This window comes from Vicugna pacos, chromosome 3 (genome assembly GCF_048564905.1).
Source record: "Vicugna pacos chromosome 3, VicPac4, whole genome shotgun sequence".
NCBI lineage: Eukaryota > Metazoa > Chordata > Mammalia > Artiodactyla > Camelidae > Vicugna > Vicugna pacos.
This window is the reverse complement of record NC_132989.1, coordinates 61,604,970-61,630,035: the sequence shown is the minus strand read 5'-3', so window position 1 is coordinate 61,630,035 and position 25,066 is coordinate 61,604,970. Positions and strand designations below refer to the sequence as shown.

The window sequence follows — 25,066 nt, the reverse complement described above, 5'->3', positions numbered from 1 at the left end:
CTGAAAGTCTGGTATGGATCTGTCTTCATCATTATGCTGGCATTCAGTGATTTCTTTAAGTCTGGAAAATCATGTGTTTCAAGTCTGGAAAACTGTCTTGTATTATATCTTTAGTGATTCCCTGCTCTCCTGTGGTAGGCAGAACTCTAATTTGGTCTTCATGATTCCCCTCCATGGTATACATTCCTTGACAGAATCTCCTTCTATATAGTATATATAGGACTTTTAACTTGCTTTTAACTAATCGAATATGGCAAAGGGATCAAAATAGCACCCCCATGATTATATAATGTTATATGGCAAAGGTGAAGGGATTTTGCAAATATAATATAGATCTCTAATCAGCTGACTTTAAATTAATCAAAAAGAGATTCTCCTGAGTGGGCCTGACCTGGTAGGTGAGCCTTTTAAAAGAGGATTTAGGAGTAAAAGTTGCTCTTTCTGGCTGGCCTTGAAAAAGCAAGCTACCTTGAATTCTAGAGCTATAAAGAAATGAATTCTGCCAAAAAAAAAAAATGCACAAGCTTAGAAGAGGATCCTGAGCCCCTGAAGAGACCCCAGCCCAAGCTGACTCCTGCACTGCAGCCTTGTAAAGCCTGAGCAGAGGACCCCAGCTAAGGGTATGGAAACCGTGGGATAATAAATGTATGCTGTTTTAAGGTGCTAAGTATGTGATACTTTGCTATGCAGTAACAGAAAACTAATACAACCCTTCTCTCCCTCATCCCTTTTTGTTTTTTGTGTTTTCTATTTTATCTGAATTTTGGATCTCCTGGACTAGTCATCTTTTTTGTTTTTTTCCATCTATTTTTCTGTTCTGATTTCTGGGAAATTTCATCAGAAGTTTTTATCTTCCAGTACTTATAATCTCTTTTTTCATTTCTGCTTTCACACATAGACATTTTTAAAATTCCAATACCTTGTTTTGGTCTCTGAATGTTCTAATTTGTTGCAGTAGCCTGTTCTTGTTTCATGGTTGACATATCTTTTGTTTTAAACCCTTTCTGGTGATATTAATGATGTTATTAATGATGTAATTTATGTTTTATTTTTGTTTTTCATGTAGAGTATGTGTTTCCTCCAACTTGCTATTATCTGTTGCTTTATTTTGGTATCTTTACTTTTCAAATGAAAGATTTCTCTCCACTGATAAAGACAATAGGTATCTGTGTGTATTTATGTTTGTGTAAGGGTGCTGAGCTGGAAAAAGGCAGTTTTACTTTATTATCCAAGTTTTACCTTATGGTGATCTGGCTTGGCTGTTTGGTTGAGGGGCCTAGAATGTCGGTATCTTTAAATGTTTTCCTTTTGACCTGGCCTGTACAGGTAAAGATCTTCTAATCTCCTGGTTGTAAGTAAAAGTCTGTCAACTACTATTCTGGAAGGTGGGTAGAAAAAGAAGGCTAAGGTTTTCACCACTTAGCATACATATTTCTACTTATTTTCCCTGCTTTTGTATCCTATCCTCACCTTCAGCCCCTACCCAGCCAAGCGACCCTGTGTCTTACCTTCCCCAGAGACTAGATCTCCAGCCCTCTGACAGGGTTGTGGGTTGGGTGGGGGAAGGAGAGAAGTGCATTGGTTGCCTAGATGCTGGGAATTGGGACTGTCATTGAAGGATCTGACTGCTTTTTAGATTTTCAGCAGATCCTTCTATATTACCCACTTCCCCATCCCTTTTCAGTCCCATTTCCAGAGACATTCAGTGCTGCCAAGCTCTGCTGTAAAATTGAGCAAGTCCACAGTTTTCCTCTTTGCTGGCTTTAGGATCTGTAGCTTAGGTCCATTAAGTTCTCTTTAACACACACTCACTTGTTTTCTAGCCTCTAGGTTGTTTGTTTGCTTATTTGTTTCTTTTGTTCTTCTCTTCTGTCCTCTCTGTCCTTGTTGACTTGTGCTTCCTGGTAACGTCTCTTACTCCCATTTTTGGGGTTTGGGAAGAAAGTAAAAGTAGATTTACATATACAGTTTTCCATATATACCAGTAAGTCTGTTTACATTTTGCTGGGATAATTTTATGGTTTTGTAGGGGAAAAGATATTCTGGATAATTACTCTACTGAAAAACAAACATACCAAAGACCCACCTGGCTAATCTTTTCTGGGATCTAACTGAGAAAGTACATTTGCTTTTTTCCCCTCAAAGCTTTGACTCATGTCAGTAAATTAATGAAACAATTTTAGAAAATACTTCTTTCCTCTGGGAAGATAAAGAACATTTATTTGTCAATAAATACATGGACTCTGAAAGAAGTAAATGCCTCTTCATTGATAATTAATTTTTCATGCTCACATAAAACCAGCAACTTCCACCTGCAGATAGATTATTTTGGAACACTGTTGCTTGAAGCTGAGGTTTCTTTCTGTTAGCGCTGCCTATATTCCATCGTTGACAGCCTAGTCCATCAAACCAGAAGAGCTTCTGACAAAGTGATGAAGAACCAACACTGCCTTTGTCTTCCATATTTTGTTTTTAGTTTTTGTTCACATAGCAGCTACCCAAAACAAAGTGTAAGCCAATTTGTAGTTGTAGAAAAATGTTCATCATGTAAGGAATTTTCTCCCTAAAAATACAGTCATATGTATTTGGCAACTTTAAGCCTGAGAACATCAGCAAAAAGATGAAATCAACTGGCATTTAAAGATCTTTGTCTCAAGCAGCAGACTCTGTTCAATTCTCCCAACATCCCTAACCTTGGCAAAGACGGCCCTGCAATATTTGTTTTTATTTTAAGAACCCTTATGAAATTCACTTCCCTAAGCAAAGTGTCCCAATAGTGTACTCAAGGGATTTTCTCTAAGTCATAAATCGCCTATATCTCTGAGTAATGTCACCTCCTCAGAGAAGCCTTTCCTGCCCACCCTATTCAAAACAGTCCTTTGCCTGCAGCCTATAACTCTATCTTTCATTTTATTTATAACACTTATCTCTATCTGAAATTATGTTACTTATTATTTGCCTACCTTTTACTGTCTAAATACTCTCACCAGAGGTAAACGCCACCCAAGCAGGGGTCTTGTTGGTCTTGCTCTCCCCAGACCTCCAGTTCCTTTCAGTGGACTTTGCACTTCATCAGCCCCTGCTTCCCCCTAGCTGTTCATATCACTTGTTCCTTCACATCCTCCCTGCCCCATTCATATACCACCTTTTCAGAGAGACCTCTCTGACCACTATGTCTAAAGTTAGTCTCTTCTAATTACTCCCCGTTTCCACCAGGGCCTACAGCTTCAAGTCATCGGAGGCGACTCCAGCTGGTTAAGCAAAAAGGAGTTTAATAAAAGGATATTTTGTGGCTCACTGAATTGTTGAGAGGACCAGAGAACTAGGCTGGAGTTAAGCTTACAGACAGTGAAGGGGGTTAGAACAATCCTCCCCCAAATTGTGCTGCTTTGGAATATGGCTTACTTTAAGCCGAAGTCAAGTTAGGCCCAAAAGACTCAGGAAGAATGTTTTTTAACCTCCCCCTTAACAGCCTAAAGGAATTTGGGTAGAAGGCCTGGTCCAGGAAGAGAACCAGCACCAGAGATAACTACAAAAAGTGTGGGGAGGAGTGGTAAGCCGGGGAACCCCACACAGCCCGTTTGTTCAAAGTCCTCTCTGAGTCCCAGTGTCTCTGCACTGCCTGGCAAACAGTTATGTACCAAACATTTGCTCTTCCCATCTTCCTGTGAATTGTCTCCCTTCCCTTTGAAGCCCTCAGCTTCCTTCTTAGCTCAGAATGGCATATAAGCCTCAATTGCCTGACTGTCAGGGAGCCTCTCATTTCTTTGCAGGGCTCCCCTACGTATGTAATTAAATTTGTTTTTTTCCTGTCAATCTTATGTCAATTTAATTAATAGACTAGCCAAAAGAGTCTAGAAGGGTAAAGGAAAATTTTCCCTCCACTCTACTAGCATCCAAAACTATGTTGAAGAGCTGATCTGATAAAGGAATAACTCTAGCTACTAAGGGCACGTTGGCTCTTTTGTGCCATGTATTATTATCTTGTAGCCTCAGCTAGTATTGCAGGAGAGAGAGAGAAGGGGAGGGAAGGATGAAGGGGTGAGAGGAAGAGAAACTTTCCAAACTATCCTTACTTGCATCATAGCATCTGATTCAAATCCCAACATGGGTGTATCTAATTAGTGCAACCCAAGTCATATGCCTGTGCTCCTAGTCTAGATACAAAGACAGATTTAAAAGCTCCTATGTGGGGAGCTAGTCTTTACCTAACATCAAAACTTACACACTGGAGCATTCTCAAAGACTGAAGCATTGAAAAGTTTTAAGCTGTGTTCGTTATAGTCTCTATCATGTTACTTCATATCCATCACAGCCTTATTAGAATAGGTAAACACCTGTTGCATATTTTTATTTTTATTGCACTATTTATTTTATTGTATTACTAGAATATGAGCACAAAGAGGATAGGGATTGTATTAGTTTGCTATCGCTGCTGTGACAAATTACCATAGATTTACTGGCTTAAAACAACATAAAACATTTTCTTACCATTCTGGAGATCAGAAATCTGACAGATGTCATTGGGTCAAGAAATTGCTACCAAAATTCTTAGGAGACAAAGCTTTCCTTGGTCACCCTCTTCCCTAATTTCCTCTAGATATCCATAACCTAAGGCAACCACAACTTTCTACTGTGGCATCACATTCTAGTATGCCTTTCCCAAATTATCCATTCTCTAAAATCCTCTCTCACTTGTTTTTTTTACTCCCTGTTTACTGCACTAAATCCTCCCCATAAACAACAAAACACATATTGCTAATTAACATCCTTCAAGAACAAAGAATCAAGGAAACTAATTATTCATCAAAAGTAATTCATACTAAAATGTGAGTGGCTGGTAAGTAAATTGCTTGTATTTTGAAAGTAGAACAATTACCCAAATTAGTTTATTCAACAGGGTGGGGATTATGTCTGTTTGGTTCACTCAGAGGACTCTAGCACAGCATCTAACAGGAAATGAGTACTCAATATTTGTTAACTGGGAAAATACTTGGAAGTGCAGCTTTGAGTAAGAAATCAATTTAGTGCCCATGCTTTTCTTTGACTGTTTACGTCCTTACTTATTTTGGCAGATAGAAAAATAAGGCCAATGTTTATTGGCTGTGTTTGTGCTTCACTACTTATAGCTAAAGATTTACTTAAGCCCCATCTGTGATGTTGCATAATAGCAAATAGGTGGTAGGGCTGTTTGTTTGGGGCTTTGGAGTTTTTCGACTTAGAATTTCTCTTCCTTCAAAAGATGTTTTACAATTTTCCTTCTAGAACTACTTGGGACATACCCTAATAGAAAAATAAGCCCATGAGCAGGGACTTCCAACGCAATCCTTTGTAGCACTTCACACTGACCAAACTGACTTTGGAAGGCCCTGTGTAGGACGCAGAGCATGGAAGAAGAGCCCAGGTCTCCAGTTCAGACTCCGCCAGTTGTGTGATCCCATGCAAGTCATTTAATTGCTTTGATGAATTATTTTCTCCCACTATTTCCACATCTTACCCACAAGCCTGCTCACCTGTGAGGCTTAAGATCTTCAATTAAAGTTGTACTAAATTGTTTTCAAACAAAATCAAAATGTCAACAATGATACAAATGATACAGGTTATAACTGGGTTACATTTCCAGAAGGAGAATTAAGATGCAATGTATAAAACAGCAGATACGTGGTTGCAATGAACAATGCTAGAATTTAAACCTGCTATACTTTTAAGTGAATTCATCCATGTTCCAGGTAAAAGCTAAACACAGAAAACAGCATGGCCTCATGCTTAAGGGGAAATGCATAATCATGCCCACTGGGGAAATGGAACAATCGAGATGTAGCTCTGACAGTGATCCTGCTTACCAGGCCTCTCTTGCCCACCTTCTCCTTCCTTTTGTCATCCTCTTCTTCTGGGGGTACACCTTCACCCGCAAGGAGTGTAAAAAGCTATTACAAAAAGAAACTGGTAAAGTGATAAAGTATTGACCCAGTGGGCAAGGAAATGAAGTATATAACTGTAGAACGGTGTGTGGGAAAGTGTGCACAGACAGGAGAGGAACGAGAGAGGCACGGTGCATGCTATTAACTTGGACAGGAAGAGAAGAAAAAATTTTTGTCATCTCACTTTTTCTCTGCCTTATTTTTTCTGGCTAGATTTGACAGCTCTGAATTCCTCAATGACTCTCTTGTCTTTATTTCATATCTTTTTGGTTCATCTTTCTTCCCTTCTTTCCACAGTTTTCAAGCCCTATCTCAAACTCGCACACACACAAAAAAAGAAGCAGCAGCAGCAGCACAGGCCTGGGGCTTGCACGTAATTCTGCGTGACTCGGGAATCTCGGTTTCTCTGCACTTCGGCTTCTCTATCTGCAAAATGGGCATAACACTACTGGTATCAGCCACGAAACAGGAATGTGTGACTAGCAAGTGGGAGACGTGCATAAAAGTTAACCTCTTCGGTGTCACCATCATGGTTTCTCCTCTGCAGTTTCTTTTCAACTTGCTGGAAGCTTTGGTGGTTGTGCACTGCCAAGGTCCCGTGCCGTTTCATCCTTAAACCACAACTCTTTTACTCGACGACCCCTGTAAAATGATTTTCTTTGTCTATGGTAGCATCAAGTTTTACTTTTTTCTGCTTCTCTCTTATTTCTAGTTCAAATGAATTAATAGTTCATCAGTATCTATAATCTATTTATCTATGATTTTTAAAAACCACATAAAACCCCCTTCCCAAATGAGATTAAAATGCCAGTTCTAATTCTCCCTTAAATTGGAACCATGTGACATTTTCTTTAAAATCTCTTCATCATATTTACATATAAGGGAGCTTAATTTTAATTATCTTTTATATTCACTATAGTTATTGATTTCTTTTTTGCTCTCTCTGACCTCTTTTGAAACTGTCCTTTAAAAATTCCTTTTTATAGGAATAAAGTAAGTAGGACAAATCCCCCAAACTCCTAACAATTTCTGTGGGAAATAAATTTTCTTGACCCTGTCTACACCAATTCAATACCGTGAAAACTTTTCTTTCATCTCTACACCCTGACCAAAAAATAAATAAACACACAGTTTGATTCCCACATTACATCAGGAATATAAATTTTTTTCTTGTGGGATATGGAATTCTATAACACATCCTCCCACATAGTCCATAATTTTCCTTGTTTAATTCTTTACAATTATTGTTTTAAAGAGGGCAGATTAAATCGAGCAAATGGTGACACTGGCCTGGAATTCTCTGATGCAAAATTATAGATCTCAGAGAGTCTTTTAAATATGCCTTGCCTAGTTACTATTTATCATCAAACATACCCAAATGTTTGTAGTGTGTGAATATTTTAAAACAAACCTATTATAGTATCTGAGTACAGAGTAAAGTCAATAGTTTGCAAACATCTCTTTGTCTCTTTATATGCATTTAGCTACTGATACATCTTTTTCAATGAATGAAGCTGAACTGAGCACATACAATAAAGGAAAGCAAAAATTACCAGGTTTGGACTTCACTTCACAGCCAGAAAGATTCTGTTGAGTCTGCCAGCAGGGGCTCTTGCGTATTAATACCCTACCTGGAAGAGCTGACATGTTGAAAATGAGATTAACACCTCCCTGTTTTACATTAACTAAGGCTAAAGTGTCATTTGCCTTATCAGGAGAAAAAAATTCAGTACTGAAATGATAGGGTTGCTAACAAGGAATGGTTTTAAGAAAATGTTAAAATATTAAGTAGGATTTTTAAAAATTGAGATACTGGGGATTGAACCCAGGACCTCGTGCATGCTAAGCACCCTTTCTATCACTGAGCTATACCCTCCACCCTAAGTAGGATTTGTGTGTGTGTGTGTGTGTGTGGTGGTGATGGTAAGTCTTTGAAGATAAATATGTTGTGCAAATAAAAGCCAAAATAACCAGGATGAGTCAAAAGCTAAATACAAACACATGTAGCACTGCAACTCCTTTTCAGGACAATGCTAATTGACATTTGGCTCACAGTAAACAACTTGTCAGAACACTAAAAAAAAAAAAAAGCAAATTAATTAATGAATAGACCATGTCAAAGAGTACTGATGCCTCGGTATTTGTTGTCAGTTCCAGACTAGCCTAGAAAGAGAAGAGCTAATATAAATGATTTATTTGTTCAGATATAAGATAGCACTTTTTAATTCCCTCACTTCACAATCCATCTAGTTATGTATTTACTAAAGATGAGTATTTAGATGAAAAAATATTAAAAATTCTTATGTTGGAAAGCCTCAAAATCACTGTCAGATAAAAGTGGAAATGAGGTGGGAGAGGTGGGACAGGAGCGGTCTGATGTCCCCCTGTTTCAGAGGGACCCCAAGAAGGAACTGGGTTTTTCTCAGGCTTGAAGCATCCACACTTCCTCCCCAGGTGGTAGAGCCCTCCTGCTGTGCCAGACACCCTCCTGGGAGTGGCACGGGGTCCAGAAAGGAGGACAAAAGTTCCTCGTCCTCCGCCTCATGGTCTACTTGTGCAGACATACGTCAACAACAGCTGGATTTCAAAACTGACTCCAAGCAGCGCAGAGGCATAAATACCCACAACGGTGCCAGGAGGGAGGGAGAGAAATTCTACCAGAAGGGTTTGGGACAGTTGCCAGGAGGAGATTTGACTGTGAGCTGGTTCCTGCAGAATGGGTAGGATTTTAAGAGGCAGGAAGGGAAAATGGTGGAGAGGGCTTTCTAGGAAGAGTGGACCAATTCATTATATTTTGACACCATGATCACATAGAGCATTATGGTTAAATCGACACCTAAAATAGATCAGTGGAAAATGTGTTGTTACAGAAAATACTGCCAGCAATCCACTTAAAAATAAACTATCTACACATGTACACTGAATATACACACGGTAAGAAAGAGGGGAGAATGAGACTGTATTCTGCTTGCTAAATGTCTACTATTCAAGTCTCAGGAATACAACATTCCCATAGCTATTGTTTCTATTCATTTCAGAGTTTCTAATTGCTGCTATATTACGGGGTCTCAACGAGAAGGAAGGATGGGGGGCGGGGAAAAAATGCAAGAGAGTTCCAGGAATGCCAACAATGTGAAGTTGGAGTCCCACTCTAAGTATTGTCTCTCATTGTTCCAAAGGTGACACTGGTCCTTGTGTTCAAAGGGAGCTGGGGGAGGACAAGCAGTTTTAAGGTAGCACAAAGGAAGGCAACTTAATGCCTCCCTAAGGGGAAGCCGCAGAGGGCTGTGCTGGTGGAGAGAAGGATAATAGCAATAATAACAGTAAAGGGGGAAAGACCAGGGGTGGGGTGGGGGTGGGAAGGAGTCCTGATAACTTGGGATGAAGAGGGAGGAAGAGGTGGCGGTAACCTTTGCAGGTGTTGGAGGAAGATTTGTAAGTAATGCAAACGCAGAGGCGACGGAAGCTGTGAGGCAGGATGCAGGAACACAGTCAGGGAGCTCCCAGGAATAATGGAGAGCACACGTTGCATCACCAGGATCACTGAGATCCGAATCCTCTGGGGAAGTCATGTCTTTTTTTTTTTTTGTACAAAATGTTTTGAAGCTGAGCTTGGGGGTGGAGTGAAAGAGGAGGGGAAAATCACCGGGAAAAATTAAGCAGTCTGAAAGGAGTGTAAGATTATGAAGATAAATGTTTACCTCTCCGCTGCATTGTATCTCTTGAAATGAAACTGTTTTTGAATAGTGCTGCATCCGTACAGCAAGAATGTGGGCATTGTGAACAAATTGACTGTCTCAGATGATGTGACACATTTTGATTTCTGCTTAGGAAAATATCTGTTAATCCTATTAGAAGGAGAAGGAGAGGGTCCTGAGCGGGAATGTATGAGATCGAATCACTTCACCATCTTGATCGCACTCTCCCAATGCCAAGGTCTTAAAGTCCCAGCTATTTCCACAAGAGCCGATGCCTCATCCCTGCCCTGCTTGGCATCACATCAAAACCTCTTTTCCATCTCCCCTATCGCTGCCATGGCACTGGCTAAAATCAAGACAAGACTGGATGGCTGCCCTTTCCCTGGCAAACTAAAGCAGAAAAGGGATCTTATTTTACGCTTTCTCTCCATGTAATTTTCCTTCTTTTCTTCCCACCTTCCTCCTAGTCCCCTTTGCTTCCTTCTCCCTCCCACCCTCTTTCTTCTTTAGGCAGTTTGCTGTTTGCTAATATCCAAGTCCAGACCATTCTTTGCGTTTGGCAAAGGAAGCAGCTTTATTGTCTGGTAACTCCAGGGGGGATATGGTGTCTATGATGTTGTCTAGGCCGAGCCTCCCCCAGGAAGGTTAACTACCTCTGGCCTCCTCTCCAAGGGGGAAGGATGGCGACCGCACACATCAGCACCAGCCATCCTCTTCCGCGGGAAAGCAGACCCGTCCCTGCCCAGAAGGACCTTTGCTTCCCTCAGTGGCGGATCTCAGTGGCCACCATGCCACTTATGGGGACCTGTTATCTGGAATCCAGATCGACAGAGTACAAATTAGGAGTAGGGGAAACAGAAGACATTCGTCCCCAACTACTTTCTGGAAAAGGTTCTTCTTGGAGCAACACCCACGTCTGATCAAAGGGTCTGTTCATCTGTCTCAAGAGCCCACGCTGGAGCCCAGCGTGTAGTGAAAAATATGCACTCACAGTCCTCGAAAATTGTATTCATTAAACTCTACCTACAGGTCCTCACCCAGAATCTGCTCTATGCCAAAGCAGCATGTTGCTGTTAATCCTCCTTTATAGATTAGGCAGTAAAATAAAGAGGGTGGGGCTGAAATGCAGGGGACGTCTGCACACGTGCTTGGAAAAGAAGAAAAAGAAAAGCACAGGGATTTCTTGTTCTCTCCTTCATGTTCCGAGTTGCCAGGGTTGTCCAGACACCACTGAGAGATGCAGGGCTTTTTCACATTCGCAGTATTTTCAATTCCACAGGGTAAGTGCTACATGGAAAATGGGAATTTAGAGACAGATCAAATAAATGCCTTTCCAACTGTGGCACATTGCTATTTCTGGATCCCTCCTCCTCCCTTTGTATGCTAAGGGGGAAATAGTGATATTCACACTGACATTACTGAGCACTTACTATGTGCCAAGCACTGTGGCGAGCATGCTATACACACTGTCTCAGTTCCTTCTTCCAGGATCCCTACAGGTACTTGTGCCACTACCACTGCAGAGGAGGACAGGAAGGTTGTAGGAAAGTGAAATGAGTTGAACAAGTAAGTGGCAAAGCTGGGATTTGAACCCCAAGCCGCCCAACATCTTGCACTTAACGTCTGTGCTATAACACCATCTCTAAATAGTCCCTGTAAAAATACATTCTGTGGTTTTTTATTTAAGATTTTGGTGACTGCGCCTTAATAATAATTCTGTTATTATCTTAATTATTACAAGTTCGTGCAATCAAATGGTAGGGTTCCTTGAAGGCAGGGACTGTGCCTCCCTCACCTTTGCATCCCCTGCAGCCCTTAAAACAAAGTATCTTGCACAGAATAGGAGTCAAAGAATTATTTGTTGAAATGTGCTTTACATTATCTCTGTATCTAAATAAAGCCCGTCTAAACAAGTCCATTTCCCAAACACCAGGGTTTTCCTCTTCTTTGTAGTCATCCTCTTCTTCCTGTTTTGTTTTCAAAAGGTTGATTTTGAACTGGAGGGACATTGCAGTTGTCTTGTCACTTAGCGTGATTTGAAAGTGAGAGTCTGTGTAGTGCTTTCGCCTGCCCTCAGCAATCAGGCCTCACACTCGCAAGGCTCTGATTGTAGGAGTCGCCTTATTTGCATTGATGAGGATGAGCCAGCTGCTAGAGCACACACTGCACCTGACACAATCACCGAGTTCAGGATTAGTGCAGGGAATCAGGAATCCACTGTGCTGCGTGGCAATCTCAGCCCTACATTAGAGTCACTCATGCAAAATGACCCAAATTTGCAATGAGCACAATTAGCAATCCAAAGATGCATGTTAATTTGGGGGCTGGAGATTTTCCTACATTTCCCTAAATTAATAATAATAGACGCTTTCCTAGACGAGTCTGGGCATGAAAATAATCCAGCGGGTTTCTGAGTTTGTAAAACATGGGTGAACCCCAGAAAGTGTGGATTTCTTTGGGTAACTAGCCAGCCCCTCTCCCCCAGACATACACCCGAGGTATTAAGTTGGGCATCAAATATGGTGAGGGCTTCATGGTGTCATGCTCCTTTTTCAATCGGTTGAAAACAGCTATTCACAAGGCTAAAAATAAAAATAAAAAAAAACAATAGCTATAATACACGGAAGAGGAAAATTTAAGCTTTAAAAAAGGGATTTGGTATCTTCTATCCTGTATTAATATCTCTGAGGCTATGTTTGGGTCACACATCACCACAGATACACCCAGTGATTTCAGGATTTCCTAAAAGTGCAAGAGATTACGTTGAATTTTTATTAAACAGAGTTTATAAATCAAATGGAACATTCTTAAGCCCTAGGCTGTGTTTCCATGTGTCTGCAGTCTATAGGTATTGAAATGCTCACCTATACTTTAGGAAAAAAAAAAAAACAACATTTTGCAAAAATTGAATAAATGATCATTCGAAGCAAAAGCATGCAGTTCAAAAGCTAAACCTCCCATTGGAGAACAGAAAATTTAATGAGCTTTTAATGGAATGCAATGCTCAGAGTAGTAAATTATTTGTTAGTTGACGATGCAATCAGCATGCTGATTAAGGTTGCTTGGTTTTTTACTAAACATTAACTGAATGAAAACGGGTAGTCCTTGTTCTGCTTGGGGGGCTTTAAGGAAGCAAATGGACTTTCAGAACAGAGATTGTCAATAAAGGTGAGTGCACTCCAGGTGTCATTTGAATATGATGATAAAATACTTCTGATAAATATTTAAAAGCATTTTAAATCCACAATGTTCGCCTAGTGTATTGTGGACTCTGTTTAAAGAAACAGTGGGCCTTAGCAGGCCTACCAACAATCCCTCTCTCTCTCTAGAAAGAAATATCTAGATCTGCTTTCTTTTATTGCAAAAGAGAAAAAGGGGGGAGGTATGCTTTGAAAATATAAGCCAGCATGAACTCTGGGACCAGGAACTGTTTGGGAGTTTGGAATATAAGCCTAAGAGAAGACAAAAAAGGGCAGAAATCAAAACAAAGGAAAATATTCTGCAAGCAAATAAAGGGAGTGACATCTGTTTTTCCGGCTAAATTAAGATAAAAATTTAATTAAGTAGTTTTGATATTTTGATGCTTTAAAATAATTGCTATTCGAATACGTATTTTTTTAAATTTATAAATGATGGCATTCTGGGAGCAAGAAGTATTGTGATATCGGAGTTAAATTCTGTTTAATTTAGGAGGTCTGAAAGGAGAGTAAAAGAAAAAAAGCAAAATTGAAATAAATTATGTAATGCTGATTTTTGCTATTAGATTGTTAATACAGAATTTATAAGGTATATCATTCAGCATCTATTAATCAATATGTACATTAGCCATAAATTATTATTTCTAAGAGAGATTTTGTTACTAAAGCTTTTTTAAATTGCTAGATTTATTTTCCCTCAAAAAGACAGAATTTTGTTTGTTTGTTTTTCTCCCTACCAATTGAAGAATTGCGGGTTTGTAGGTTAATTTTCTTTGAACAAATTTCTTCTTCTATAAATCCTAATTAGTTTCATCATCGGTGATTCTCTGGCAATGATCAGGTACCCTTAAAATCCGATAAATAACTACCTCTCACTTTTAACTATTCCTGTTTATGACCCAAGAGGTTAAAAGCCTTTGACTGGCATTTGACTTCTGACCTCATATAAATGTTATCTTATCAGTTCCTGCTTGTTAACTTGTATTGAGTGCTTGTCCCTGATGGCTTTTAGATAAAGGGTTGTGGGTTTTTTTTCTTTTTTTCTTTTTAATATATTTCCTATAGGAGCTAAACCATTTGCTTTGTTCTATGCCCAGTGCACGCCAGTCTACACAGTAACCTGCTATGAATCAGTTTAAAGCCCCAAATATACTTTTATTTATTCTCCGCATTATTTTAGTTTAGCCTTATGCGTGGGATTTTATGATTGAGAATAGATATTTATTATAATTAATAGCAGTAATTACTAGAGCTCTTAATCCTTTCACATGTTAGCCAGGAAGCTGGTTAACATGGTATGCTCTTTTTTTTTTAAATGCAAAAAATAAAAAACAATTTTAGCTTTGCCTTTTGCACCAGCATGAGATGAGTTAGAGAGATAATTTATGGAAATCTTGTCTCCCCAGACTTCAGAAGTCCGCCTAATGAGAGAGTCATCAGTAAGATATATCTTTTTTAAAAAATCGAATCCAGACCATGAACAGTGCATTTCTGAACCTTTGGGGAGGAAGGTGGCGGCCTGGCGCTCTCCTTTGCCCTTCTGTCCTAAGAATTAAGAAGGATTTCAGCCTTTTATTCCATTTGCAGCTGTGTGTGTTGTTCACACATTCAAGTGTGGATGTGTGTGAGTCCAGCCACTATGTACAAATCTAAATACATTTGAATGTTTGCATTTTAATCTCTCTATACCTCGATGGCATCACGAGAGCATTCTAGGCAGATGTTGGTGCCTCTGAGACTGCCTCATTTACAAATGACCTACAGTGTGATTTCTAAACAAAGTAGTACATTAATGTCTATGCGGAAAACAGGCAGTGAGGAGGGGGAAGAAGGAAGAGGCAGCCATCTTGGAGGCATTTTGCCTTTTAGCCTCCTTCTTTCTCCTCCCGAGGCTCGACTGTTGGAATATTATCTTTATTTTTAATTGGCCCTCCACATCACGCAGGAGGCAGAGACAAGAGACCTTTGTATCCATGTTTGGAGTAGAAAAAAGTTGTAACCTCTTTGGACTTTAAATAATAACTGCGACTACAGACAAACTACGCCTATTATTCTCTATCCTTCTAAATAAATATACATATAAATGAAGCATATGCCACAGCTTGTAAGAGACCTGTACCAAACCTATTAAGGGAAACAAATGTCTATTTGGACCATTCATTTACCGCTATCTAAAGAATTAATATGTCAGGAAAGTTATCTGCCCTCCCTCCTCCCCCATCCTTTCTTTTCTCCCCAAACACACACTCACACGCACACACACAAACCCACACATTCAGACATCACCCCCTGCAGAAATGGCAACCCTAGAAACTTGTTGTTGTTTTTTTTTTTTTGAAACAGGAATTCCCTTTCTCTTGGCTCTGAAGTATTTAAGAAAGAAGAAAAAGGACTGGCTTTTATTTTTTTAATTTTATTTTAATTTTTCTGTGTGTGGAGAGCTGCTCCGGCTCTGCCATGTCCCCACACTGCTTTCATCACGCTCATACTCTGGCAACACACAGGTTTAACGCAATTTGTCCTAAGTTTTCATTTCAACCACTGCTTTTCTCAAAGTGGCCAGAGTTTAAAGACTCAAAGCAAAAGGAAAAGAAATACCCCGGCAGGGGGAAAAACAAACCAGCCCCCAAACTGGTGAGGGTATTCACAGCATTGACACATTCTCCAATGTTTTCTCTGTAGTTTTAACACAAAAGCGCTTTCTTCCCTGTTTTGATGTGTTAAAGACGGGAAAGAGAGAGGACACTTGGAAGTGGTAAAATAAGTATTTGGGAGCCCAGGGAAGGTGTCTCTCCTTTTAGTGTTCAGCATGTGTCAATAACCTGTAGATACTTACAATTTAATATTAATTAAATCTTTAAAAAATAGAAAGGGAACAAGAAGTTAAATTTAAGCAAGTTGTGTCGCATCCGTTGAACTTTTAGCTACCAATGTTCCTTCATTTTTGTGTAATTAGATGTGCAAATGAAGCCAATCATTCTGCTATGTCTGAAATAAGGGTAACCAAGGATCCTAAGTCCCTCTGAAAAAGGTGTGAGTGGATCAATAATGAATTATTGTCTAATTCTGGTATTTGACAGCAGAAATTACAAACTTTTACTCCTTTAGTGGAAGTAATCTAAACTAATTTTTCGAGCCAATATTATTTGCAGGTTGTTTGGCTGAGCGAAACAAATGAGGTTTTGAAAGACAAATGACGATCTGATTCCTCAACACTGATAGCTAAATTCTCTGAGCTGAATCCCAGAGTCCTTTACCATTGTACGTTGTATCCTGGCTTAAAAAAACAAAAACAAAAATGACTTAAGCAAGTAAGCTGGATGATATCAAAACTGGTACGAATTATAGCAGCATTCTTATTTATATTTAATTAATGTTTTAATATACAGTCATCAGTCTTAGTATACCTAAGGTAGAAAAAAGTGTTTACTTAAGTCAGTCTCTATAGCATCAAAATGAGCTCCCCGACCATTTCTGATGCACTGTTTTTAAACCACTGTAGTCAGTAACTCTATTAATCAGTGTAGTGAGAGGAGGAAGATTCAGGGTAAGCAAGGCCCCTCTTTTTCTGTATAGCTGTATCATCGAGCTTCATAAAGTTACCCAAGGGCGGCATATTGAAATGCATCGCTTCTATATGCTTATATGTTTATAAACTTACCCTAAGAATATACTAAGAAATTAAGGCCATCTGATTTTTTTTCCACTCCATGCCAAAAATCAAACCTGCTCTGTTTGGAAAAAGCAGATTTCTGCGCTATGTGGACCTTTTTGTATTTCAGTAAAGAAGGTGAGAACATGGCGTTAGAAATATCAAAATGTCTAGGATCCAAGGTATTACTGTAAAGGTTTCAGCCCTTCCTTTGGTGAAGACGGATACAGATGGATTTCTAATTTCCTTTGGCCTCTGTCTTCTCTTTTTCGTGTATTCTTTATTTGTATAAATTAGCTTTGTCCTTTCTTACTAGAATGTTTAATTGGGGCACACTCTCCCAGATAGAGTCTCATTCTCACTCTCCCCAGTTTGTCTGGGTTTTAGGATGGGGAAATGGTTTTCCTTACTTTAAAAGCTTTGTCATTCAGACTCAAAGAGCCAGGACCTTTTTCCTATCCATCTGGACATGCTCGAAGGTCACATCCAAGATCATAAGCCGTGTTTGTATCCTTCTTGTGGGCAAATGATAAAATAATTTCCACAGGCATCTGATACGAGGGGCAGGGCCTGGACACACACCTTGCCCTCTTCCCCTTGGCCTCTTCTGCCCTGAAGAATGAATACATCCATCTCCAAAGTTGATGTTTCGAAGTGACCAGTCAGATGCTAGCAGGTCAGCTGGCTGTCCTCTTGGACAGAGGGTTCATAAATCAGAGAAATGTTGGTGTGGTTGAAAGAAGAAGGTAGTCTAGCCTGAGGGAAGCCACGTAAATCTCTCCCGGAGCATTGTTCCCGGTAGGGAGTGGGGGTGAGAGTTAGGGTAGCTCCTGGGGCCTCGGCTGTTATTAATGCCCCGGCCCTCCTGCAGCGGGTGCTAACTTGTTGTGCATGAGAGCTGCCACCACCTTTCCCAAACATCGGGCCGCTTGGAAAAGTCAAGCACTGCTGAGCCCTGATTTTCATTTAATAGTCAAAACCAAGATGCATTTGGGCTATGATGATAGGACAGCTCCCTTGAAAAGATTATTTGAACTACAAAGGCATTCATTTAGGGCTAGCGATGTTGCAAAAGGGCCTGCTAGAAATTAGCAGCCTGTCCTGGTATTTGGAGAGCAAGAGTGACAACTTATTGGAAGTTCTCAAGGAATCATTTATATTTCACACTCCACTAGGCAGCTGATTTGAGATTGTCTGTTAGCATAACAAAGGCTCTGAGCCTGTGAACTTCAGAAACCTTTCGACCTCTTAGCTGCTGGCATGAATAGCCCCCAGTCCTGCCTATAGAGATCTCCCAAAGCTCCCCTGTTCGTGGCTAAATTGTTAATCAGGGTAATTTAATATAGTTTTCAATATGCCTCATCTCTTATTGGGAAAGGTATTCACAGCTCCCCTACCCCTGAAAAAAAAAGTTCTTTTATTCAAGTGTGAGAGGGGCAGCTGCAGACAGACCCCCATCCCTTGCTGCTCCCCCCAAACCCCCTCAGTAGCAGCAGTAACGTTCTGAGCTGCAACCATAGCGAAGGACCAGAAAAAGAGACTCGAACGACGATCCCTTTGCACGCACTCCAACCTGAACCTGAAATTCTGGTCTGTTGATGCTGGGAACCGACAAAACAAAAACCCAGGCTCAGCCATAACTGGAGCTCAGCGCCTACACACACACACACACACACACACACACACACACACACACACACACACACACGCCACACCCCCTTCTCCACCCTCTCTTTCCCCCTACCCTTCTCCTCCCTCCTCATCTCCCCACTAAGCTCCTCTTGTGGCTCCCGACAAGACAAAACGCACCAGACTCCAAGGCCTGGTAATTTTCATCTCTCTCCCTCTTTGGAGGCGGCCCACACGGTCCTGCACGCTCCTTCACACGGTCACCCTCAGCCTGGAGCCCGCATCCTCTCCCGGTGTCACAGCCACTCGCTCTCACCCGCTCCCTCGCTCACTAGCAATTCACATGCACATTAGTTAGCTGCAAAGAGCCAGAGAACAAATATATTCATTTTAATCCAGTTAAGACCTAAGAGGTCTCATAGGATAGTCTTCAGTAGTTTGCAAACCAAGTATAAAACTCAGATTTTGCTACACTGTTTCATCTCAAAGAGGCCTGCAGCGTGTCTTTCTTTCACTTTCTACCAGTACATATTGTAAAAAAATAAAATAAAATAAAGCAAATAAAAAACAATCACAAACAAAGCACCCAGCTTCAGGCAGACGCTGCTCAAATATCAGTTGGTTGTCTTTTTTAATGACTGTGGTTCTCGTAACCATATGCAAAGTCAGAACAATTTCAGACAAAGAAGGAAAAGATATAAAATCACTTTTTTAAAAGTACAAATGTAAGGATACAATCTCCTAATCTTATTTTTCCACGTGAGAATTTTTAGACATTTATAATCCTTAATCTTTCGTTTCCATGTGAGAATTTTAAGACATCCGTAAAACGTATCTGAGTATTTCCTGATCGTTTTGGTGGTGATTTTCTGTGCAATTGTGCTGTCTTTGTGTGAGTTGAGGCCCTATATCTCGCTACTTCCTGGAACAGCCATTTCTTGTGTGCCCCGTTTGGTTGGTGGGCTTGTCTCAGTCTCCTGGAGTTGGAGGCAGCCAGGAGCTAGTGCCTGAAGTATTTTCTTTGAATTTGTTCTAGTTAGAGTGGTCCCTGGTGGGGGTGGGGAGACTTTCTTCACTCACTTGGGATCCTAATCCAGCATCTCAAAATAGCTGAGATGGGAAACAAATTTCTGATTACAGGATCAGGGAAAGCATTATCAGCCTCCAAAATAGGAAGTACAAGTATAGACCCACAATTAATAAAGCAAAACAAAACAAACAGCCCAAGCTCTTTCACAAGATCATTTTTCTTGGGGTTAAAAGAAAAAAAGATTTAAAAACAGACTTCCTGGTCAATTTTAATATCTAAACAAGACCCAGGAGTGATAATATTAGAACATAAAATAAGTATATCTGGCTATTATATGGCAGCCCTGAAATCTGCATTTTCCTTAAAAGAAGGATTCTGACAGCTTTAATTTCGATGTTGTGAAAGTTTTTAGATTATAAGCATTTTTGTCAATAATCTGTGCATTTTTCAGCTTAATGATGAGCTTTTTCATTTATTTTATTCTATAAGTAGTGATTTTCATTTTCTTGATGTCATAAACCAGAATATTTTTTAAAACATTGATAGTAACTACAAATCGCTGGGGAAATATTTCTGGTTTCCTTTTTTTAAAAGCCAAATATTTAATAGTAATTCCTTTATAAACAGAAATTAAACTTTCAAAAGCTGTTTAAAGAGAAAAAAACAACTACAGCTTTTAGACCCAAGAAAGAAAAAATACACAATTTGCATTTTCTTCAGTGCTTTTGTTTAACATTTTTTTCATTAGCTTTTACTTCATTAGAATTTATGATCCATGTCCATCATTACACTTTCACATCTCTGATTTCTGTTAAATTTTCTAACAGAGGTTAATAAATATAAAGGGGTAAAAAGGCCTATTTGCTTTCTTCTAAAGTGCTCAACATTTCAAGGTTATTTGTATTTGCGTTAAAAATTTTTCCAAGTTCTAATTTAAATTACTAAAATTTGCTAGAAACTATTTCTATGTGGAGTTTGGAAGTAATAGGAGGATTTTTAAAAAGGAATTAAATAACATAGTTTTGCTAAATTATAACATTTTCTTAAGGTTGGGCCATCTAACAACCCTCTCTAACATGGCACAGTTTGGGTTTCATATTTATGGAAGAAATAGGGTTGGGGGGAGAAGGATGTATATTTGGAATGGTGTTTGACAGGGGGAATGAACGCAGACACCAGAACAATTATATTACAATCCCATTGGGAATGCCAGCACCAAATTTAGCCAGACTGATGGGGTACTGTCTAGACGGTCCCTTTTGTGTATCAGCTGTTTTTTCCCTGCTTTATTGCACTGCCTGAATGTGTGAGTTGAACATGCATATGGATCCCAAACATAACCATTCCTGCAACCATACATTGCTGTTAAATTTCCTCTCATTTGGCTGAGAATCAAGGGTTTTGTATTCCTACTGTATTCCCTTTACAACATTTTGTAATTAGAATGCAGCTTCCAGAATTTGAGGTTTAGCAAAGGTCATAAGACACAGTAAAATTGCCCAGGCTGTATTTTTATATGAAGAAAAAAAAAAGTGCTAGGTAAACATTTCTGTCTTCTCAAACATGTCCACCTCTTTTCCACAGAAGTTAAAAAAAAAAAAAAAACCAGAAAGAAAAGAAATAAAACAATGAGAGGAAAGAGGCAGAGGCATAGTACATGTAAATTACCACCTTTCCTTTTGAAAAGGGCAAAAGATAGAAAGAGAGAATATTTATTAAATGTTTACAGTGTAATTAATGGCAATGTGTGTGGTTTTCCTTTTTTTTTTTTTTCCCTTTCCCTCTCTTTATTTGGTAAATCAAATAGAGTTCAGTAATCAGGGTTCTTGTGAGGTCTTAGAATTAGATGCCCAAACTCTTTTAAATGCATGCTTACAAGATTGCTGGACTGTTATTGGGCAGATAGGAAATCCCAGAGACATTTCACATCTGGGCAACTGTCAGGATTTTGTTTTGTTTGTCAAGATAGTGCAGGAAGACTAGGACTTACTTGTATGTGATTACAGTATATCCACACAAAACGTTCATTGTTGTAAGGACCAGAAATGCACCCCGAAATAGGATGCACACTCCACGGGTGATAGGTACTAAGGTTGATGACTTTGCTAACAACCCAAAATTTGAAAGGAGCACACATTATTCCAATTAGAAAGTGAGAAATAGAAAGATGCGTTAATGCTAATGAAAGTAGATATCAGATCTACCTCTTTCTATAAAAGGTTTATCAACAATTTTTGTCGTCAAGAATGGAAAGGTATAAGAAATTGAATTCCACAAAATGTAAGACATCATAAATAAAGTTCTTACCTTGTGGTAAGAGCCCAAATGAATCCACTGTTTCAGGAAACAGAATCCCATGTTTCACAGCACATTAATAACTTTTATTAATAGGTATACACACAACCTATGTGAAGCAGGAATACTACTTTCCATTTGCTGAAATTTTTTTGCCTTAATAAAAAGGAAAATGGTAAAATATTTTTTGCCCTCAAGGAAAAAAAACTAAAGTTATAGTGATAGAAAAAAACATTTTTAATAGTTATGTGGTTTCAGGAATGAAATTTTGACAGTGACTAAATAACGGATTTTTAAAATAAAAATTTTCCATGCTTTACCACTGGAATTCAGTAACTACCACCCCCTATGGACAATGAAGATTTCACCCATCTTTTGAGGACTACCTGTTATCATTCAGTTAATGTTTAGAAGGCTGAGGAAAGAGAAAGTAAATTTTGTTCCCAATTTTACTGACGAGGATAAGATTAGAAGCGATATATTTTTTTGGCTTGAAACATCGGATCACATTTCAACAACTATAAGACATGATCAGGGACATAGGGTTGGGGAAATTTCCTGGTTGGAAGAGGGTATGAGACGTGAACAACTGACGTTAAACATGACGACCTTGAGTAGGCACTTGAAGGCACTGATGTTAAAAACCTCTGAGATATAACTTTGGTATGATTGAGAAAAAATTCAGCCAAAGGCAGGTTCAGAGAGCAAGAGAAACCAAGACTGAGAAATAAGAAAGCAAGAGAAAGACGGTGGGGAGGGGGGTGCGGCGAGTGATGGTTGGGGGTGGGTGGCACGCAGGAGTGGTGTGTAAGAAAGAGCGAGCAGAGAATGAATATTCTCAGCATTGTTTTAATCTAAAACAGAGATGCTTCCAGGAGAATGAATTTCAATGGAGCTGAGCCAAAAATAATTATAGAGATTTTCTTGTTTTGTTTTGTGAATGAAGAGCATCTCTTTTCTCTGGAGATGCGAGAGTGAGAAAGGACCAGAGCCAAGAGACTGAAGTGATGCCCCTCTGCCCCTTTACTTCCACACAGCACAGGAGCGGACCTTTCTTTCTTCCCTTTTCCAAAAGCTATTGGCACCGAATTGTGCTAGGCATAGAGGGAAGTGGCAGCAGCCCTCAAACCTAGCTGGATCTTCTATTCTAACAATAGCCTGTTTACTTTGATAAGGCTGAAGTATTGAAATTGGATGCAAGATGGGGGTGGGGGAGGGGGCAGGGATACATATTTTAGGTTCTAGAGATAAAATTGAGCTATTTACAATGAAGAATATTCCCCTAATCTGAGATACTTGAAACTTCCTTTGGGGTTTGTTTTACCAATTACATTTGTTGCCTTGTTTTTCATCATCAATAGCAGGAAATAAAATATTCTCTCAATTTTGCTCCATTTTCTCTGTGATGTAAAATCTTTATCTTGGAACCTTTTTTACAGGGGAAAAAAACTGTCGTTTGTTAAAGTAGCTTAAGCTATGACTGGATTTTTGTGAAAGCAATATAATATATTCCTCACGAAAGCAGAAATAAAAAGCTTTATACTAATTTGAAATATACAGGATTGGGGGCGAAACCCACTAACATTAAATGACTTTGGGGAGGAAGTAATCACAAACAATTCAGAATGATACCTGAAGACTATTAATTTTCTTAAATTAAATTGACTTACGTACAATTCACACTGTTAAGTACTGTCTGAACCTGAATATTCTCTCCAAATCCCGTATTTTAGGTGCTGTGCCGTGTTAAAAACCCTGTTGTCATTTTTATCATTCATAGACAGATGTTAGTTCTACAGGTAGGTGGAAGGTATTTTATTTTTGTATTACCTGAATTTTTTAAAAAACAAGGTATTTCAGAAACCTAAGAACCAGTTCTTTTCGTCTACATCACATTTCACAACTTTTTTTTTTACAAAAGTGAAAATTAACTTTTGTTTTTATAAATATTTGACCTACTAAGTTTAACAATTTAGTTCTCTAGTAGAAGAACAGCATAGAGTTGTAATCTTAATGCGCTAACACCAAAATGACCTTGATACATATTTAAAACAAGACTACTATGTTAATTTAGTAGCCAAGATTTTCTATTGGCTTAAGCATAGACATCTCAGAATGTAGCAAAAATAGATATAATTTCCTTTAAAATTTTTACATATTTAAAAATTTTCCTGTTTCTCTGTCAAAAAACTATTGAAACGTATAGTAGTTGGCAATAGTTATATGATTCTATTATCTAGTTAAGTTTTTAAAAAATTTCTTAAAGATGGAAAATGTCTTCATGTACATGGGACTTTATTTAGGGATTTTCAAAAAATGTTTTAAATGTCACTGTGAATATACTGTGTAAATCTATGAATATGAGCTTTATGAATCCACATTTAATTTAATTAATCATATTGATTCACTTGACATTTTTCTCTGCCTGAATCTCCCCTCCCCTCCTTTTCCATCTCTCTATTAAAAGCAGTTCATTCACAGTGGTAGACTAATTTTTGAAGCAGATTTTACAAAATAAAGCTGACAATAGTTTTAGAAGAACTTCTAAAAGCATTCAACTTAAATATTCATTTTACCCACTTCTAACAATATCTAAGAATTCAAAGTACTTAATCACACTAATCTTAACATTATATTTAAAACCCAATCCCCCAAATGAGAGATCAACTTTTAAAAGAGCAATTATTAATATGAAATAATCAGAATAATCACTAATATACTCTAAGCTAAAATAAGTGTATGAGATTAGCAACAAATATTTGTTTTTCCAAGTGTTAAAAGAAAACTCCACATCTTTTAAAATAAAATAATATGCAAAACAAGAAAATATTTAGTAATATTTAATGTCTATTAGGAATCCAATATATGCAATTTGAGAATTTACAGTTATACTGTATTGTTAAAGTTGTTGAGAGAAACTATTAGTCTACTAAAACATTTAAAATATGGTATGCAGTAATTTATTATTAACAGCAGTGAAATATATCACACTAACTTGTGTATTTACTATCAAACTCTAGAACAGATTAAGAAATGAGATAGATTTACAATTGGTAAGTGCCCCAAAGATATCAGCAGTAATAAATACACTAAAATGAATATCGAGCCCTTGTTAAGTGCACCAAGGTTTCTATATTTTATGTAGATATATGTATACAGATATGCTAAATGTAGATTCATTTGTCATTTGTTTGTATTCGTCATCATATTAGAAAGTGGATTTTTAAGGGTTCTACCCTGACCAATTCTTTTCTAGCCCCAAATTACTAAACCAATTTCAGAGCTTTGCTCAGAAAAGTTACATTTCACTTGAACCCAACTATAGAAATTGGAAGTCTTGTTTGTTTATTCTTTTCATTTTTAGCGGTGTAGAGTCCAGTTTGCAACTGTGGGGCTGGGGGCTGGGGACAGGGGACGAAGCAGCGAGAAGAAATTGAAAGGATTAGGGTGGAAACTTCCTCAAGCTTCACAGGCTTGTTTGCTGGCCACAGATGCCATTACAGTGTGTCGATAAGATCTGTTTAATAAAACAAAGACTTTAAAAAGAGCCTCCACACTCCTGAAAATTCAGAGGCAAAGCTGAGCCTCTCTCTTTAGCCCAGATACTTGACTAGGTTGGCCCAGGAATCCTGGCTAAAGATAGT

The 25,066-nt window shown here is 38.7% G+C and overlaps 1 long non-coding RNA gene across 1 annotated transcript in view; it reads left to right on the top strand.

Moving 5' to 3' along the window:
• The window catches only part of LOC107034348 (uncharacterized), a 128,855-nt gene that overhangs the window by 72,242 nt on the left and 31,547 nt on the right, over positions 1-25,066 (top strand). The window contains exon 5 of the long non-coding RNA XR_012071339.1: positions 23,156-23,221. This is a non-coding gene — a long non-coding RNA (uncharacterized lncRNA). The remainder of the gene's footprint in view (positions 1-23,155; positions 23,222-25,066) is intronic.